Here is a 21033-nt window from a genome sequence, read left to right on the forward strand (position 1 = left end):
AAAGGGCTGCTTCTTCTTCTTACTTAACTATAATTGAAGAATAAAAGAAAACTTAAAATATCACAGCACACCCAGATCTTTTAAATATTTCCAGCATATTATTGGTGCATTATAATTTCTTTATTACAAGGATGCTCATTTGATGGTCCCATGGGCAGTCCTAGCCAGTAAAAGAATTTTATGTGCAAGCCCTGTCCATTGATTTAATGCAGCAAATATTTAATCCCATAAACCTTTGAGTCCACACCCAAACACCATAAGGTTCAAAATGTTTGATCTTTAAACATGGTAAGCATCTAGTAAAGACATTTTTTGGCCCAGGTGTTTCCTGACTCTTAAAGATTGGTCCTTGTTGTGTTTATCTTTAAAAGAAAGATTGCCCCATGTTGTTCCTGAATTCTAGTTTTTAATCACATTTTTATTGGCTTTTATGTTATAGATCGGTTTTTATGATACTATTTTATTTTTCATGTTGTATTCTTGTATTCTCCTTAGAGATTTTATATACAAAATATTAAGCCATTTATAAAAGCTTTTAAATAAAATAAAATGTGTGTAAGACAGAATACATGTTTCAGTGTCATCTTTCTCTGAGTTTTGTATGACATTCCTCAACAGAGAGCCACACTTTCTCAATTATACAGATTTATATTGTGAGGACTGATAATCTCTGAACACTATCTGGAAAACAACACCTCTTTCAAAATTATAGTTAGTTAGTTTTGTTTGTTTGTTATAAGACAAGCCAAATTCAGCAGTCAGAATAAATTATGTAACTGACAATAGTATATTAGAGTTTATTTCCTTGCTTTCTTTTGCATAAAATGGAATCTTTTGTCAGAATTTGCAGTGGTGGAGAGAAGGGAAATATGTGACTCCTCAAGTATTGGTGGACCTTGGGCTGCGATAGTAGATGTTGGCTCAGTACAGGGGCAGACCATGGTGTAGATTGGTGGCTGACAACATGTGGCACCATTGTGAAAGCTTCTGCGCTGGCTGCCCATACGCTACTGAGCCAGGTTCAAGATCCTTATATTAATTTACAAATCCCTGAACAAGTTGCGTCACCTTCGGGATTGCCAAACTCTTATATCTCAGGTTAGTCATCGGCAGGAGTTTCATTGGTTGTCCCCTGAGCTGATGATGTCGAGGTTCATTTGACATGGATGTGAAACTGGGTCTTTAGTGTAGTCAGCCTTGACCTGCAGAGTGTTCTTCCAATAGAGGTTCAGCAGTCGTATTCTATTTTAACCTTCAAATGTTTGCTGAAAACTGCCAGGCTTATGAAGATGATTAGGAGAATATTTTTTGGAACAGTTAGCTGATGAGCTCTGATTTTAACTTTTATGTGGTTTTTATTGTGTGTATGTAGTGTGTATGTAGTTTTGTATGAAATTGCTTTGATTTTTTTAATGAAATTGTGGTACACAAGTATTTTTATAAATGAAAGAACAGTTAAAACTGTGTGAGAGGTAAAGGCAGATGGAAGAGGAAGACCCTAAGCAAAGAAAATATTGTCAGAAAACTGTCCCAGAAGAAGTTTTGGCTCAGCTCTACTGGTCTTTGTTTATTATATATACACTGTCAATGATTTTCTACATGTTCGGCTTGAGTAGGAACATCTTGCTTTACTTTACATTTCTTGTATGAGATGGCATGTCTGCAAATTTCACTTTCATGTGAAATGTCAGTAGCAACTCGGGAATAGGCAAGGGGGAAATGTCTCACAATGACCCTCATCACCACCTAAAGTAATGGGTGAATCATTGCTAAGTTCAGGCACAAGGAGACTTAAAGGTCATTTTTTTAGGTGTAACGGAATTGGCAAACATAGAAATAGCTTGGGGGGAAATACCTAATTCTTTTCTCTCAAAAGGCAAACCTCACCTTTATGCCTCTTCCAGTGTGGCTAACAGAGTGTTTGCTGTACAATATAAAACATCTGCACTGTTATGCTGCTATGGGGAATTGTTAAAAGTTGCTGAAGCAAAAGGAATAATACACTTGAATACTAAACGCTGCTGGAGAACCGCAGGGCATGCAAACAACCCAGATTGACAACGATGGTGTTTATCAGAATGCTCACTAACCTGAGTTACCCTGGTCTTCATTACTGCTATTGCAAGAAGAAGAAAAACCTTAAAAGATTTTTTTTTTTTAAAGAAAGGGTTATTACAGAAATTGAACCTTAATTGGAACTTAATCTCCATAATTATGCATAATTATCCATGTTTATGACTCCTACAATGAGCATGCAAGGTATTTTTTTCTTTTCTTTCCCCCGTTAGCAGGAAGACAAAATGACTTAAGACTCACCAGAATCATTGGGTAATATGATCGTATTCACTTCAGTGAGTTTATGAAGCTGTATAGTTTTAGAATTCAATTAGAAACGGCGTGTCTTCCCAGTACTTGGCCTTTGACTTCTCCAAAGAACATGAAAAGAATGACGGAGCAGACAAAGATTTTGTTCGTTTTTTTGTTTTTTGTAATGTTGACCAGAAATTGAAAGTATTTACGTCCTCTGCATGCCTCAGCGTTCTTTCCTGACCTGCCTCTTTCAAAATGGTTGGATGGGCAAGTACTGTTCAGGTAATCACTTTACTCTTCAAATGTTGGCACGATAGAATCCTCTTCAGCTCCCACTTGGCTCTGCATAAAACATTAACAGCAACTCAAAACTACCAACACTAAGCGCATGACAACTGCTTTACCGGAACAGTCCTGAGGTTGACCTTGTTTAGGGTGCTGTCTCTCAGAGGTGCAGTTAGGTTATTTTAGACTCTGGATTTAATCTTCCCGGGCTGTGTGTGTTGCTTTTTAGAAGATAATGTGCATTTCTTTACTTATTCAAAATGTGTTAAGCCAGCTGTACTGTGTTTGCGGGCCCTCCTGCTCATTCTTCTGAATGAAGCCTGGACTTCTGCCCCAAAGGCACCTCTGCTCTCCCTTGCAACAGCTAACCCTGCCTTTGGGAAGCTCATAAGCAGAGCCTCTCTGTTCGTCGATTGCTCATCCCCAGCACTGGGTACTCACTGTATACTGTTCTGAACCATTGTGACTAATAGTCAGGAGCTAGTGAGACTTCTCTGGGAAATAACTATGTTGCCAAGCTTGCCCATACCATTGCTCTCCTGTAAATGTTATTGATAGCCACTATTCACTGTTTGTTCCCCTATCTTCTTCTTACCCTTCCTTTGCTGCCCCCCCCCCATCTCTAATTTGATCGCACATTTGTTGAGGTAAGAAACCATCACTTTGCTTGTTACTCACTAAATCCCTATGCTCATTTATAGTATTCTCTCTCTCTCTCTCTCTCACACACACACACACACACACAATATATGCAGCCTGTACTAAGCATTGTTGAGAGGGATTGTACCTTATCAGACCTTTGTGATGTACGTACTTGCATTTGCACCATTTTGATGCCTTGAATTCATGGAGGAGGCAAAGCAGCCATTGCACAATCCTGCTGTCCGATGATACATTTACTTGCGCATTTTCAATTATCTGCAATTAGTTGAAGCACGTACAATTTGCAGGCCACTAAGCCAAACACAGGCCAAAAGCCATGTATTGTGGCCTGCTAGGTGCTTGAGCCCTGTAAACCCATCTTTTCAGTCTCAGGCAGCAGTAAAACCAGGAGGTTTATCTTGTCCCTGGACTCAGCTATAAAACCTTTTAAGTGTGTTTTAAGTGCAATATACAATGGGACACTAGGTGGCGATGGTGAGCCTTATGGAAAAGTCAACATATTTTTTCAAAATGCTTTTAAAAAGGCATTTCCAGCATGGTTTTAATATGTGTGTAGATTCCACCCCTTTTGGCTTCCATATAAGGCTTATGTGCTGCATTTTGCTTGGTGCAGTAGCAGTTAGGACTCTGAAGTTTTTTACAGTCTGGGAGATGATTTATAATGAAATGAAAAAGGTATTTAAATATACCTTCCTGAAGAAACCAGAGGCCTTTCTCCTGGGCATGGTCAGCCAATTGGTGCCAAAGAAGGATAGAACTTTCTTTATGTATGCCACAACAGCAGCAAGAATACTCATCGCAAAGTACTGGAAGACACAAGATCTACCCATCCTGGAAGAATGGCAGATGAAGGTGATGGACTATATGGAACTGGCAGAAATGACTGGCAGAATCTGAGACCAGGGAGAAGAGTCGGTGGAAGAAGATTGGAAAAAGTTCAAAGATTATTTACAGAAACACTGTAAAATTAATGAATGTTAGAATGATGTTGGATAGAAACTAAGTGGTCTTTTGCTGTAATGCTATAAGGGAATATGAGAAAATGGTTATTAATAGGTAAAAAAAAATTTAATGTTATAATATTTAAAAATTGAAGATTAAGATGAATGAAGAGGGAAGGGATTTGCTGAATTAACAATTGGAACTGGAATACAGAAAAGGAAGGCGTGAAGAGGTCCGGGAAATAAGCAAATGAAAAATATGTGATAGAAAGATTGAACTGTTTTTTTTAAACTATTTTTATTTTGTATTTTTCTTTTTTCTTTTTTCCCCTTTTATTCTGTAATTTTTCTGAAAATCTTAATAAATATCTTATAAAAAAATGAAGTTTTTTACAGTCAAGCAATGTATAACTTTTATGAAATATTATGGGATTAAGTTGTAATAAACCTGGTATAGGCCTTAAAACAGGCAACCCTAGATCTTATTATGCTACTGTCTTTGAGTTACGCAAAGTTCTTGACCACACAATGTTCTGACTTGCTTGCCTTTTCTTTTCTGAAGAATATTTATGCAACAAATTCAAATCTAGTTCCGATATTGTCTGTGGGTACTCCTAGAAAAAACCAGAAGCCACACATGCATCTTTCAGCCTTTGCACAAACACGGTAAGCCCATGCGCAGCCGCGGGCAATTGTGCATGTAGACTACCAGCATCTGGGCCTCTGTCTTACACATCCATGGCCCAAGACAGGGTTGGCGACTATGCAAACAATACATTAAGAGAAGCACTGGCTAATGTGTCAGAAGATGCATTATAGATGTGTAGTCAAACGGAATGACAAGTAAAGGATAACAATACAATCTGTTCCTAGTAACCTTATGGCTGCACAGAAGGGAATACTGAGCTGCATGTACCAATATGCTGATGATATTATTAAAACGATTATTCATTCAGCTGAAGGGTAACGAACTGAGACAGGCATGAAAAAGACTTTTACACTTTTGCAAGGTGCAATAAATTCAGACTTCCGTTTCGGTCAGTTAGCCTCCAGATTGTAAAAGATCACAATGGCCTAGGTAGGCTTATGTTGGCAAAGCAGAAGAGTTAAGTTGCTGGAATAGCTTCACTGAACTGAATACATTCAGTTATCTTTCAGGAGAAGCTTTTCGAGAAGTCACTTTATCCTGTCTTGAAATCTTTATCTAGCAAATAAATCCTCTCCCAGGTCAAAATGGAAAGAGGAAAGACCTTTTCTCATGGGTGTCAGGACCAACACCCTGATAACTGCACCCACACCTATACTTTGGGCTTGCCCCTGTTGACAAACTGTCAAACTTAAGCTTCTCAAGATTAGCTCACTTGAACCTTGGCAGGGGGCATGTGGACACACCAAACACAACATTCCTCTGTCTGCTGCCTCCTCCTATACAGTGGTACCTCGCAAGACGAATGCCTCGCAAGACAAAAAAACTCGCTAGATGAAAGGTTTTTTCGTTTTCGATTTGCCTTGCAAGACGAATTTCCCTATGGGCTTGTTTCGCAAGACGAAAACGTCTCGCGACTTTGTTTCCTTTGTCTAAAAACAAAGACATGTTTTGTTTATAAAGTTAATTTATTTTCCCTTCAATTTTTGAACTGCTCTTTACAGTATGTGTGACTTTAAAGAGCAGTTAATAAACTGTTGTTGTACCAAATTTGGCTTTGTTTGGACTTTTTTTGACCATAGGAACGCATTAATTGATTTTCAATGCATTCCTATGGGATTTCGTGATTCGCAAGACGAAAAATTCGCTAGACGACAAAACTTGCGGAACGAATTAATTTCGTCTTGCGGGGCACCACTGTACCACACAAAGTTTTGAAGGCTCATGGTAACTGCATTGAGTTGAACAGGGTTAGAATCCCCTGTGGTCAGACTCCTGAACAGAGGGGGGAGCATGCCAGCTGAATCTCCCTGCAGATCTTTGTGATCAATGTGCAAATGGGAGAGGAAGGGCAGGGTGGCACAAACGGGAGGCAGACCCAGCATGCGCACGGCCACATCCCCAACCCTGCCTGTGCATTCTTCTCAATGCTTGAAGTGGGAATTGACTGAGCGGTCTCTTTTCAGTATGTGTCAGTTTCACAACTGTTCCTTTCATTTGAGTGCAACCAGGCAGCTGGAGCTAGCTCCCATTTTCATTTTCCCCAGTGCCCTTGAACTAGCGTCACGCTGAGGAAATGCGGTAAATTTAAAGAGTGCCGAGACTCAGTTGCCCAGCACTGCCACCATGGCCAGGTGTCCACTGACAGAAGGAACACACCAGGGTACACTTGCTTTAATGTACATGGCATTTAAATGCACATTGTCATACTTTGCATGTAACCATTTGGAAGAACAGGGAGCCCCTAAAGATGGCCAAAGTACCACGAGGCAGTCATTTGCAACATCTTGACAAGCAACATGAAGAACTGCACCACACTTCAGGTGCAAATGTCTGACAGAATAGTCACTTGTATTGAACCCGACAAAGAATTTACTGAATAGTTGCATGCACAGTGTGGCAAGCTGGTAATTGGTTGTCTGTGTTCAGCTATCGCTGTCAGAGGTTTTATACAACCTCAGAAAATATAAATAGTCCTTGGAGAATCATGGAATACAATAGATGCAATTCCTAACATGAAGGTTTGTAGCTCAGGGTGGAAAGATCTGTCTGAAGATCAAATCCCCCCTTCTCCTTCATGCTGCTTACATTGTTGGGTCTTTTTAAAACATTTATTTTAGCTTTTTGTTTTGTTTTGAAAATGTATAACGCAAACTGCATCATTGATGCTGGCACAGAAATCCCATGGGCAATTTCCTGGAAGCAAAAGATTTCAGGTGATACAGTCATAGCAGTGGAAAGTGACTGCAAAATAATGTTATTATTTTTTTTGGGGGGGGGGAGTAGACTATATATGAGATCTAACACCAGGATACCGCAAGTGTTAAAATATAGACCAGGTTAGCTTTCTGTGTTGAGGTGATAGCCTGAGTGATAGGCCATTAAGGGAAGGGAAGGGAAGGGGAAGGGGAAGGAGCCCTGCGTGAGACAGCAAATGGCTGAGGTCACGGTTACTTAGGAGAACAAAGCCAGAGTTTGGAGTTGAGTTGCAGTGATGTGCACTAGAAGCAAAGCAGCAATCTGGGGAGCAAGAGGCAGAGCAATGATTGATTTTTGTTTGAATCCAAGGCTGTGGCTATGGGAGAAACAAGACCCTTTTGGGAGAAACAAGACCCTCCATCGCAGGCTCAGGCTGTATATACGTATGTGTAAATGAATCATATATCATAAAGACAGCACAATCTCCGCTGTGCCTCACTCCCAAAGGAAACACGAACCCCAAGTAAGTGCCTGAAAGCCCTGGAATCTAGCACCGTTTGGCGACTGGGGTGATGTGCAATAATAATTTAATCCAACCCACTGCCCTAAAACATCATTAGCTAACACCAGGATTACATGATCCTGCGTTGTATCTGAAGATCAAATGCATGAGGAAATTAGGCAGAAACAAGCCTAGGAAGGGAATTCAGATGAGAGAAAGAAATTAATCACCACCAAAACTAGATAGTTAATTGTATAACTTACTATGCAATTGGGCACTGAAGCAACAAGTAGGGGAGCAGAATGTGTTTAGAAGTGTCTGTCTTCTATGGGGATTCTGAGCACCTGAAGAGGGCTTCAGGCTGCAGTTTTAGGCATACTTGGTTCTTAGCTAGGTTTCATTTATCTCCAAGAGGTTTCTATAATAGCATAAACATGTTTAGAACTAGGTTTTGAGACTAGAAAACCTCCAATTAAATATTTATTTCATTCCACTTAGGAATTGCATCCATAAAATATATCAAAGCAATTCCACAGTAACAACAATCAACAATGAAACAATGAAAAGGGGTTCCATTTATACAAGCAATTAATAACAATTCCATATATGAAAAGAAAAAAAAGAAAAAAACCCATTTCATATTCGAAAACAATTCACATCCTGTAGAGATGCCAACTGGAATAAAGGTCTCCACTTAAAAGGCTTGCTGAAAGATCTTCAATAGGCAAAAGACAATATACTCACAGTCCCACAAAAATGCATAAATCAAAATTACAGTGTGCAAGAAAAGCGCTAGGAAAATGCATTTCAAGACATAAACGGCTGCTTGCTGGTTCAGACGTGGTGTCATCTATCCCCCATTCTGTTTTGCAGGGGGTGGCCCTTCCATTAGGCAGTATGAGACAGCTGCCTTTGGGTGTCACGGAAGTGCAACAAATTCTTAGTTATTTAATTTACCAGGATTGTATTTTTATAGCCAGGGAAGTGGAGAGGTGTTTGTGAGATTTTCTGCCTCAGGTCTCACAAAGCCACTCCCGAACTACGGAGGGGGGGTTGCGGGCGCACGCCCCCATCCACACTCTCCCGGGGCTGGCGCCAGCCCCGCGGGGACTTGGGGATCCCATCAATATTCATATCTGGCAGCACCAGCCAATGGGCTGCCGCTGGGGGCAGGGCTAACTGAGGGCACATAAGGTCGGGGCAGCCCGGGCTCGCCCCTTTTCCCCCTTTGCAGCAGCCGCGGTTTCCCACCCACCCACCCTTTAGGCATGCATTCGGACTTTGCTATGGGCTTCGGCTGGTCACCGCAAGGGGCCTGGTAGGATTTTTTTCCATTTGCCTAATTGGCTGAATTTTGAAGCCACTTGGTTTTTTCACCTACCTTGTAGCAAAACGTCACAACTCTTGGGTTTTGGCGGTTAGGCATTGGCCGGGGTATTGTTATGCATATGAGGTCGGGGGGGGGGAGGATCGCCATCACCTCCCCCAATGCTTGGAGGGTAGTTCGTTAAAGGACTCTGGGGGGCGTCGCCTCGTCCGAAACCTACAGAGGCTAGGGCCTAAAGCGCGCTCCCGAGCGGTAACCCCTTGGGGAGCGCCTACGGATGTACATCTGGGGGGCTCCCCCTGTTGGTGCTTAACCCTCCCCGGTTAGACCGGATAGACTGTTAGGGCCAATGCCTAAGGCCAATACCGCTCTTACCTGTAATCAATAAAGTTGTGGCCATTTTTCGCCCATTAACCTAAATTCTGGTGTCCGGTGTCTTTATTTATTCCTTCTGGGGAGGGGGCAGGTATCGCCACGCAACCACTAGCCTTAGATACTTATGCGCTTTTATTTTGGAGTCAGGGAAATACAATTTGCTCCTCCTCCTCTGGATTCAAGATGTCTTGGACCAGCCTTAGTTTCTACCAGTGACCAGTCACCAGCTAGGTGGCTTTGGAACTTGTGTCTCTGTGTTTTCCTCCATCTCTATGTCTAGAGATCTTTTCAAGGCCATTTAAGCTGCCTTGCAGGACATCTTCAGAGAAGAAAAGGCTAAAGAGTAAAGCCTACACAAATCTGGAATCCCTAAGATGATTGGAGGGTGTCTTGTATGCCTTCTTCTAGCAACTCCTGCAGCCAAGCTGGGCCAAACATATTGCTCTGCTTTCTTTTGGACCACATCAGAGAGGCAAAGGGGAAGGGCCTTGTTCAAATATATAAAAGGATGTCACCTAGAGGAGGGAGAAAGGTTGTTTTCTGCTGCTCCAGAGAAGCGGACACGGAGCAATGGATCCAAACTACAAGAAAGAAGATTCCACCTAAACATTAGGAAGAACTTCCTGACAGTAAGAGCTGTTCGACAGTGGAATTTGCTGCCAAGGAGTGTGGTGGAGTCTCCTTCTTTGGAGGTCTTTAAGCAGAGGATTGACAACCATATGTCAGGAGTGCTCTGATGGTGTTTCCTGCTTGGCAGGGGGTTGGACTCGATGGCCCTTGTGGTCTCTTCCAACTCTATGATTCTATGATTCTTGTCATCCGGGCAGCCCAGGAACCTCCCTCCATGGCTTCTGCCCAAAATAGCTATGGCCAACCAGCAAAACACAAACAAATAAGGGAGCAAAATAAAAATAAAAATCCTTCCAGTAGCACCTTTGAGACCAACTTAGTTTGTTACTGGTATGAGGTTTCGTGTGCATGCAAGGATTTAAATTTTTTTGTTTCGACTACGGCAGACCAACACTGCTACCTACCTGTAAATAAGGGAGCAGACAAACTCCAGCTGTTTGGATATCTGAATCAGTCATTTGTGTCATAAGGTTTGGGTATAATTCTTTGTGTTCAGATAACAGATGTCAGATAATGAATGTTCCAATAGCGGGACCTGCACGTATAAAGCTGTTTATGTGCACACATGAAATACTTCAAATATTACATTTGAGACTTCTGGGTAGTGCATAGTATGACTCTGTCTTACCAACTTTTCTAGCATCTTTGCTGAGTGAATTGCCTCAAAGATTTGTTCCTTTCCTTAGGATAGTAGTTAATTGATAAGCTGAGAGTACATTTCTTTTATAAGCTATTTGCACATTTTATTGGGCATTAAATGACATCATGGTACCGAAATGAAAATGAGCATTTGTAAATATGCTTTGAGATTAAATAAAAGCGCCACATTAACAGCTTAAATAAATTACCTGTTTCTTTTTAGAACATTCATGTGAGGGCAAAAGAGGTAGTAGATAGTGACACTGAATGTCAAATCAGTCCTGCAAGTGATACATTTCATGTTTTTTTGTTTTGATGCCGATACATGCTCCCCACTTCCCTAAGTGGTAGGGGGTTCTGGGACAACATTACAAGGTTTAGAAGTTTCCTTTGGATGAGAAAGCCTTCTGGAGAAGATGGGTATCATTTTTAGAGTAGTTGCTTATTTACAAATATAGAAGCAGAGCATGTTGGAAGCAAAGATGCACTCCGACAGCAGGCAGTGAATCCCAGAATCACAGAACACTACACAAATTTTCACGGCAATTTCCAGCCAACTCCAACTAGAACTCTCTCTGTCTCAGTTCAAATGCCAAACCTACAGCCCTCTGTATCTGTGCCCCCCCCTCACACACACATGCAAACACAGTCTTTTTCTCAAACCCCACCCATACAGGTATATTGCCCATTTGGAGAACTATCAGTAGCCATTAGCAATCTTTTGTCAACACTCTGATCACCATTTTCCATTGTGACCAGGCTAGTCGAATTCACAGCAATACTTAATTTTCTTCAATCTTTATTTTCATTTTCATCAAATTATGTCTTCTGACAAGCTTAGGTCTGTGCAACTTACAGCTCTCAAAGTTGAACTCAGCCCATCAACCATATTGTGTGGCATTCCAAGGTCCTGAACGCTTCTCACAACCCAAATATCACTTTATCTCACTGCTAGGAAGGCAGCAAAAGCTCCTGTTGGACAAATTTTGTGGTTGGTGGGTCACAAATTATGCAAGTCTGAAATAGGAGAACCAGGTGTTGAAGACTCTGAATGAGACACTTTCCATTACTGCAAATGGAAATGGAATATGTGAAGCTATTGTGATTCTGAGGACTATGGTCAGATCCAAACAAACCAATAGGGAGATAGCTTGTCTCTAGCACAGGATTTCAACCTCTCATTTCTGAGTTAAAGTGCTTGCTGATTACACTGAAACTGCTTTTAAAATCCCTTCACCGGACAAGGTCCAAAGGCTGGAGCTCCATGTATGTTTCTTTGAGGACCAAGATGAAAAATGGTGAAATATCTTTAAAAATGTAGTAAACAGTAATAAATATTTGTAAAATTAAAGTAGGGTTTGGATAGGTAACTTTTGTTCCATAAAATACCAGCTACCTGGCACAAACTAGGGGGAATGCTATCTAAAATACCAAATGATTTTTTAAAATTTAAGATATTTGTTAGGTGTGTGTGTCAATATAGATCTTATGGAAGAGTTATGTGTGTGATGGCAGGTAGATAAAGCTGCTAATTCACATGCCTGCCTCCTGCAAAAGTCCTACTAGTCCCAGAGAGATGCTCTTTGTGCTGCTTTGGAAAGCAGTCATAAGCAGTGCAACACTGATTTCTCTAGCATGGTACAGTTGTGACCTCTCCTGCTCTGCTCTTTTAACAAATGAAGTTGTCTTTGTGACACTGGTTCACCTTTATGTGCATAACGGAGGTGATGTTGACTTTGTATAACATAGCTAAGTAGATCTCCTTCTGGCTCCTTCCATCTTCAAGATTTTTCTATTATTTATCCCTGACAGGTAGGCTTGATTTTGTTCACCCTTGCACAATTAACATGTAGATCCTGCTCACATCCCCACATGCAAATCACACATCACAAAATATAAGTAGAATTGCTGTCTCAAACTTGGGACCTTTCCATCTGTGGTTGAAGCAGGAAACAAAGCTGCCAGAGTTCTTCCAATCTGTTCCTGCACTGAACCTGTTGTCCAGATCCATTCTTGCTTGCTGAGACGGGCATCACCCCAGGTTACTCCTATATAGCAAGTGACCAAGGTACAGCGTTATGGCCCAAGGTTAGTCATACTGTATGTATAAATTATGTACATTAATCATGTGCCTTTGGATTATATGTTTCAAATCTGTATCTTTTTAGCGTTTTCTTCCTCTCTAAATAGTACCTGAAGAGTTCTCTACTAGAACGTGATAGTGGTCCATCTTAATTTAAGTGGGAAACAAACATCATAAACTTTGAATTAAGAACCCCAGATTCAACAAGGATAAATTAATTATCGCATACTATAATTCATAGGTAAATCCATAGTGCCCTACAATTAATGTACACAAAGTATTGGAGGGTTACAAAGGGTACAGACCATGAAATTATACTCATATACTCAATTAACACTCACATCACAGTTAATTATGATGAGGACATTTTAACAATGCCCTTTTCAACCACCTTGTGAAGGTTCCTTGATATGTGTGAAATAAATGATCCCCCAAGGGTGATTAAGGAAGGTCTCTCTTAAGTTTGCCGATGCTGACAACTTTTCTAATGGATGTTATCAAGCATGGAATGGCAGCATACGTCCATTTGACTGGGTGGAGGGATCAGCCAGTCCTTCAGCATCGATTATCTGCTTACTGGCATACACACAAAGAAGAAACATTCTTATGTAGCAGAAGCTTTTAATGACCTGAAACGTGAAGTTCCATTGATTAGGACCTATTAACAGAAGCAAATTGAAAATCTGAAGGTGGATAGTTTATGTGTGCTTTGAATTGTGCTCCTGGAAAGTACAGTGGTGCCCCGCAAGACGAATGCCTAGCAAGACGGAAAACCCGCTAGACGAAAGGGTTTTCCGTTTTGGAGGTGCTTCGCAAAACGAATTTCCTATGGGCTTGCTTCGCAAGACGACAATGTCTTGCGAGTTCCTGTGGGTTTTTTTTCCTTCTCCCCCCTTTTCCCCAAGCCACTAAGCCGCTTATCAGCTGATCCTAAGCCGCTAAGCTGCTTAACAGCTGATCCGCTAAGCCGCTTATCAGCTGATCCGCTAAGCCGCTTAACAGCTGATCTGCTAAGCCGCTTATCAGCTGATCCGCTAAGTCGCTAAACCGCTTATCAGCTGATCTGCTAAGCCGCTAATAGCGCTAATCTGCTAAGCCGCTAATGGGCTTGCTTCGCAAGACGAAAAAACCGCAAGACGAAGAGACTCGCGGAACGGATTCTTTTCGTCTTGCGAGGCACCACTGTAGTTGGAGAAATGCCTTCCATGAGAAATAACAATCCACAAGTCAATCCCTGCTTGTAGCATCATATTGAAAAATGCTGAAAGCTGTGAGTTGATAAATGGCATTGGCCAGGTTGAGATGGCGAAGTAGCCATTCCCCCCATTCTATGATGGCCACAATTTGGCCTCATTTCACACTTTTTTGTGTACTGGTTCTTAATGATGCTTTACTTCTTTCCTTTTATAGATGCGCGCTTAAGGGGGTTTGCCAATTTTAGAAATGTTTCCTTCATTCTTCATTTAAATGTCACATGAACTCTAAATCATTACCCTAACCCAAAAATCTAATAGTTGGTGTTGGATAGCAATTTAGGGTTTCGTACATTTTGCGATAATTTTATGAATTCATTAAATCTAGTTTTAAAAAGCAGACATTTTTATGTCTAAATCTGATATCATGTGCCAAAATCCAGACTGCAAACATTGTGAATTCTTCAAATTAAAATTTCTCAAAATACAATTAGAGATCGAAATGTAAATGGGTACGACAAGCAAATACAACAGCAACAAGCACATCTGTTTATGTATGAATAGTAGGGGTGGGGAAAATTTGGGTTGCACAGTTCCTGGAAAGGTAAGCGAATCAAATTGAAATTTTCACTTCTTTAGCTTTTGTGATACAGTTGTGTACAGCGTGTGTGTGTGTGCGTGCCCGTGTGTATATAACACATACAAAATTGCATCATGTTAGGAGACATTGCTTGCAAAAATGTGGATCTTAGGCAAAAGTGTATATATACATAAATGTGTATATTGGCGAAATGTGTACTACAATGTTGATGATTATTTTATGAGGAAGTTTTTTTATTGAAAAAACCCCCACAAAAATCAGAATGTGGGAAACCGGTGACTGGAAAATTTAAGAACTGGGAGGAACAAAAATTTGTCCATCTGTAGTGAATAGTACATAAGGTAAAGGGTAAAGGGACCCCTGACCATTAGGTCCAGTCATGACCGACTCTGGGGTTGCGGTGCTCATCTCACTTTATTGGCCGAGGGAGCCGGCGTACAGCTTCCGGGTCATGTGGCCAGTATGACTAAGCCGCTTCTGGCGAACCAGAGCAGCACACGGAAATGCCGTTTACCTTCCCACCGGAGCGGTACCTATTTATCTACTTGCACTTTGATGGGCTTTCAAACTGCTAGGTTGGCAGGAACAGGGACTGAACAACGGGAGCTCACCCCATTGTGGGGATTCGAACCGCCGACCTTCCGATCGGCAAGTCCTAGGCTCTGTGGTTTAACCCACAGCGCCACCCGTGTCCCAGGAATAGTACATACATGGGTCCAAAAAACATTTCATCCTTACAACTAAGTTCTCAATTGCTCTTTATTTCCATTTTACACAAGGAGAACCGAAGCTGAAAAAATTTAACTTACCTTGTTTCTACCTGGGAAATTGTGCCTCTGTTGTTTTTTCAACACTTGTCTCCCAGCCAAAATCTTCCAGATCTGTGTCTTAGCCTTCACATTTCGAATCCGTCAAAATGGACCCCTTTTTTGTTCTCTGGAGTCTTGGAAAGACTTTTCATTATGCCATACATGCTACAAAGGACTACAGGAAGTAAAGTCACCTGCCAAAGAGGCTAAAAAAGGAGAGTCTATTTTGTCTTAACAGATGCTGCCGGTGATTAATTAGCTCCTTTCCATAGCTGTCAAGTTATGCAGTTTGACTCTATGACACATGACTTTGAACCTATTCACCTGAGTATATATGCACAGCTCTGCTGTTCAGTTGATATATTCCTTTCTTTTTCATTCTTGTGAGAGAGGGGAAATGAAATGAATATTTTCATCAAGGTAATGGCTTACAGTTCATGGCTGGCTTGCAGAGGTTGCACACCTGACCTATTTTCCAATAAGACTAAAAGCAAATAAGGTTCTTTAGTCCTTCAGCGCATGACAATCATGCAAAAGAGTATCAAATCGATAATAGGAATCTAATAATTTAATTGACTGTAGGCAAAATGAGAAAATAAAAATTTCCAGTTTCCTTTGTCAAAATTTTGTGAGGACAGTTTATGTTTCTACATTAAAAAATAAATAAAAATCAATATTTTCCCCAACAAATGTATTGAGCAAATCCTCATTGGGGGAAAATGAGGCTAACAAAACAAGCAGCCATCGTGGAGGTTAATAATGAAACCAGTCACACCTGTCATAAATATATATAGATCAATCTCCTTTTATCACTAGCATGATTTATTATATGTAAAACCCTACTAAGATATTTTTCCCATTTAATAGCCTTCAGTTTTCACTGAATTTCCTCAAGGTGAATTTCTGCTCAAGCTGACTCACCTTGATTTGATTTGCTATTTTTTTTAGGCCAGTGATATGCAGGACCTCACCCACAAAGTTTCATTAGATTGATCAAACATCTCCCCAAAAGTTTTTCTCAGTCATTTAAAATGAGGAAGAATCTCTGTATCTGCCTCAAATTCAGCTGGAAGGAAATGAAGTGGTAACTCCAGACGGAAAAAACGAAGTCTGCTCCACGAGCAAATAGTGTAGTTTGGGCATTTATATCAGCACAGAGTACATACTATGGAGAAGAATTGCTAAGAGAAAGACTGCTTGACTCATAATACAGCAGAGAATTACAACCCGGACAAATTCATATATTGAACCAGATATTAATCAAATGGTGTTGTGGCCATCAAATGATAAACATGCATGTGTGAACCAGGCATTAGTCACTGGCATTTCTATTTCTGAATTTTCATGCAGCACAGCAGCATTGTGAAGAGATGATATCTAGTGGGAGAGATTTAGAAAAAGCAACCAATAACTCAGTGGCAGATGGAAGGCAGCAACTTCCAGGAAGTGACTCAGCTCAACAGCAGGGAAAACAGAAGAGACTCCGAGCAGAGGAAATTAAGTATGAAATGAACCAAATAAACCTTTGCTTCATATAGGGATGCGTCAATTCACCTCAAGGGGGCTCAAGCCTTTTTCATGCCTCAGACAAGGGCCAATGATTTGCTCCAAGACACCATGCTCAAAATGTTGGGGAATCCTTAACTGCTGGCCATTGAGTTCTGCAGCTGCTGTTTCTACGTCCTTCCCTCTCAAGGGCCAGCATGGGTGTGCTCCCGGTGCCAATTTCAGTGAGAAGCACATTCAGCCAGGAGCTGTTACTGCTTCTGCTGCCCCCTCAACTTACTTGAGGGAAAAGTTGAGAGGCTCCTTGCTCAGGTGATATCAACTGTGGAGGTACTGGGGGACCCTTGAAGGTCATTTGACTAGGACTTGGACCATAACACTCAGCAAGTATGACTATATTAGGTCCACAACTCCCTGCAAATTCCTTGGTAAAGTAGCTGTGATGTCCCTATCTCTCTATAATTCCTGAATTATTCTTGCAATATGAATAGAGCATCTGCGCCCTCTCAGCATGAAGAGCTTCTGACTGCCTTTTTGCCTTTTGTTGTTAGTCAGGCTGGAGCTGAGAGGCCTAGCTGTTCCGTTCTGGGCTTCTTCTCCTTCCCACCAAACACAAAGGCTAAAGGAAGTCAAACTTAGAGTTCAGTTGCCACCTCCCTGCAAGGTTGAGGAGGGATGGCAGGGAGAGAAGCAGCCAGAGTGGACTTAGTAGGATCTGCATCTGTGTCTCCTAGAATGGAAAGTCAGATTGGTAATAGCCTGATACCGGAAATCATCAAAAGTTCCTAAGAAGGAAGCAGGGCTTACTAATGCATGGAACATTGCTTTATTGGAACATATGACCAGACAAAGACGTGCAGCTTAGGGTTGAAGCCCAATCAGAAAGTTTGGGTGTGGACTGATTTCAATTTTTAAATTATATAAATAGTGAGAGTCATGTAAGTCCTCCTTCCACGACTCACTCCTTAAAACAACCGAAATGCTTGGGCTGCATAGACCCATCTTAAAATCTTGGCTATATGTAACTGCATCTCTGTAATTTGTTTGTTTGTTTGTTTATGATAAATCAATAAAAAATAAATAGATAAATAGATTGGAAATGAAGAAGGGGGAAGTCAGAATAGATTCTTTTAATAACAAAAAAGAATATCATCATTTCTTTCATTTTCATGGGTGTTCACATGCTCATAAGCACACGAATTTCACACCTGAAGTCTTTCGTGTGGATAGAACATAGGATCCTGGGAAGGAATTTAGCATTTAAATTTCTATCCCACTAGGAATATGTCCCACTGTTTCTATGACACAGATTAATGACACTTTCAGATAATTACAGCTAAGCTAAGTTCCTTTTCTCTAGCACGCTTAGCAAAGGGTTCATCAAATGCTTCCTTAGTGGTGAGAGGAATGATAGATTTCTATTCCATTATTCAGACTCCAGGAAAACTTTTTTTAAAATAATAATAATAATAAAAATAAATCTTGATTGAGCCTGCTCACCCCTCCTTCAAGATTTCGCAGTATCCGGCCCATCCCCCCCAATCTCTGTAAGCGTTACAGAAGTTAGCTTACTGGTGCTCTGTGATTTTACATGCAAATCTGCTTTAGCCATGAACTTCCAGATAGCAGTTTGCAAAGCTGTAAGAAAAGATAAACAGTTTATCCAGTTTAATGATATTTAATGCAGATGTCACCACAATGGTGGCTGGTTGGATCTGTGTCATTAGAATCAAAAGATATGCATGGAGGGTTGTTTTTTTTACTGCTCTCATTACTGATGCTAAGTCCAAAGAGTGTTGATATTACATTGCTAGAAACTAGAAATGAAGACGGGGGGTGGGGTGGGGGGTGCAATGAACATTTCAGTTAGAACCTTAACATAAACTAAAGGGAGGGAGGAACTAGCCCAGAGCCAAAGTTAACCTTTTGTCTTTTAGTCATTCCAGTGTGGCAGCTACTGCTATACAAAAATCATTTCTTTGGATTTTCAATGTACTTTTGAAATCTAGGCCGTTGTATTAGAGTACAAAGAAGGTAATAAACAGCAGCTTTATCTTTCTGTTTTTTACAAGAAGTAAATGAAGTCCTTTGAAATTAGACGTAGGAAAAGCAGCATCAAATACGTGCCTTTTGTGTTTATGTAACCCAAGACTTGATGTAATTTGCACATGAGCAATTGCCTGTACTTTCTCAAGGTCCTTCTATTTTAGAATGTTCAGTTTCTAGAGATTTGATAAAGCTGTTAAAAGATGTCAAACAGCTTCTTATGCAACTTGAATGCTGGAAAGATGAATAAGAGGCAAATTGCATAAAGTTTGGGTTCAAACAGAGTGCTTTGGAGTCAATCTGGTTGCGATGTTCAGGACCCTTGCAAGACATTTCTTTAATCTGCTTGAAGTTCATTTTTACTCCCCTCTAAGATCCTCTGAATTTATTTTACTCTCCCCTCCCGTAAATTCAGCTCAATATTTTGATTTAGGAGAAATTCATTGGCAATGTCAGGATGTTGCTCAATTCAGAACCTGAGGAAACCTCTGCGAAAGTGGTCCTGAAAAACTATAAGAATCTGGCATAGCTTCAAGGCTTCATCTCATGGATGTCTCACCAACAGATATAAAATTTCTGGAAATGTTGAAGCCGGGAGGAAAAAAAGCTTTGGGTTTTTCCTGGTACTTTGGTTTACAACCATAATCCGTTCCAGAGGTCCGTTTGTAAACCAAAACAGGTTGCAACCCAAGGCGCGCTTTCGCCAATGGGGCCTCCCCCCAAAAATTGTTCGTAATCCCAAAAAATGGGTTTGATGTGTTTGTAATCCAAAACGTATGCAAACCAAGACGTATGCAAACCAAGGTACCACTGTATATGGAAATTTTCAGGAAAAGGGGGTGGGGTGCAATCTTTTTTTAAAAGTACTCTTCACACATAAAAAATCACTTTGTTACTTTTAGAACATAAAACGCATTCTGTAAAACTTTGTTTGCTTTACAGTTATCATGTCTGGTATATTAAAAGTCCATTTTATTCTATGCCAAACGAAGTGTGGAACTTTAGAAGCAACTTAGAAGGGGATATTTTAAAGGTCTGACGGACTAAATTTCCACACTTTGCTGCATGTTTTGCGATTTTAAATCTCTGCTGGGGCGCTCTCTAGGCAGCCAGGGAATTCTCCTTTTATTATAGCTAGCATTGATACTTTTAACCAAATAACAATTACAGTGGTGCCTCGCAAGACGAAAATAATCCGTTCTGTGATTCTCTTCGTCTAGCGGTTTTTTCGTCTTGCGAAGCAAGCCCATTGACGGATTAGCGGATTAGCGCTATTAGTGCTATTAGCAGCTTTTAGCGGCTTATCTGCTGATCGGATCAGCTGATAAGCGGCTTAGCGGCTTAGAAAAAAGGGGGGAGGGAAAAAAACCAGCAGGAACTCGCAAGACATTGTCGTCTTGCGAAGCAAGCCCATAGGAAATTTGTTTTGCGAAGCACCTCCAAAACGGAAAACTCTTTCGTCTAGTGAGTTTTCCGTCTTGCGAGGCATTCGTCTTGCGGGGCACCACTGTACAAAAACTAACAACAGCAAACAATGGGGTGTGTCTTAGTTTTTGATCAGCTGACTTCCACTGCTGCTGGGTGGCCTTCTTTGCTGATTCCTCCTTTCCTCTGCAGCTTCCTACGCTCTCTTAAAAACTGCTCTGGGTGTGGTGCAGGAAGAGTGGGGGGCTGCAAGAAGACAGGGGAGTTGGCTGAAATCACCACCCTGACCCCTTCCTTCTTAAGATGACTGTTGGATCCTAGTTCCCTGCATAAATGGAAATAGCCCTACCATTTGCTCAAGAGGATGGCTGGATCCCATCAACTGGTTATTCAAACCAGGTAAGAGAAGAAGCATATGTGCCTGCAGCATGACCCCGGTCTTTCAAACCATGATTTGGGGAACTGGAGATGTCACATTCATAGGAATTCAATGTTTTGGTTTAGTTGTGTCACTATGAGCTATTGGCTATGTGCACTTATTTATGATAAACTTTTAAAAAAGTTATTCCACCCAAAACTTATTAGGAGCTGTTACCCCAAAAGTCTGCAAAAAAAATGATGGTTGCTGGAATTCAACTGTATATTTCCATTGAAATGTGCAATAATTAGTATCCCTATAATACAAAAGGTCCATTTTGTGCACACCTTAAAGCAAAGAGATTCACAAAGAATAAGTTTGTAATTTGATATCTTAGGTAATATACTATTGCCCTACTTGTTACTATTTTTCCACAAAAGCATTTTTAAACTCTTCCTTTACACATCAAGAAGATTAACTCCCAAACATATTTTC

General features: G+C 40.8%; 1 long non-coding RNA gene across 2 annotated transcripts; it reads left to right on the top strand.

Annotated features, from left to right (window-relative positions):
* Positions 1-11940: 11940 nt before the first annotated feature.
* On the top strand, positions 11941-20665 carry LOC310706112. 2 transcript variants are annotated; one of them, XR_014525690.1, is made up of 3 exons: positions 11941-12605; positions 16554-16704; positions 20373-20665. It is a non-coding gene; the product is annotated as an uncharacterized lncRNA (long non-coding RNA). The 2 variants fall into 2 exon arrangements; XR_014525691.1 differs by having other exon boundaries at positions 11941-12585.
* The last annotated feature ends 368 nt before the right edge of the window (positions 20666-21033 follow it).

Source organism: Podarcis liolepis (assembly GCF_965112155.1).
Source record: "Podarcis liolepis genome assembly, chromosome: 4".
In the NCBI taxonomy this organism is placed as follows: Eukaryota; Metazoa; Chordata; class Lepidosauria; order Squamata; family Lacertidae; genus Podarcis; species Podarcis liolepis.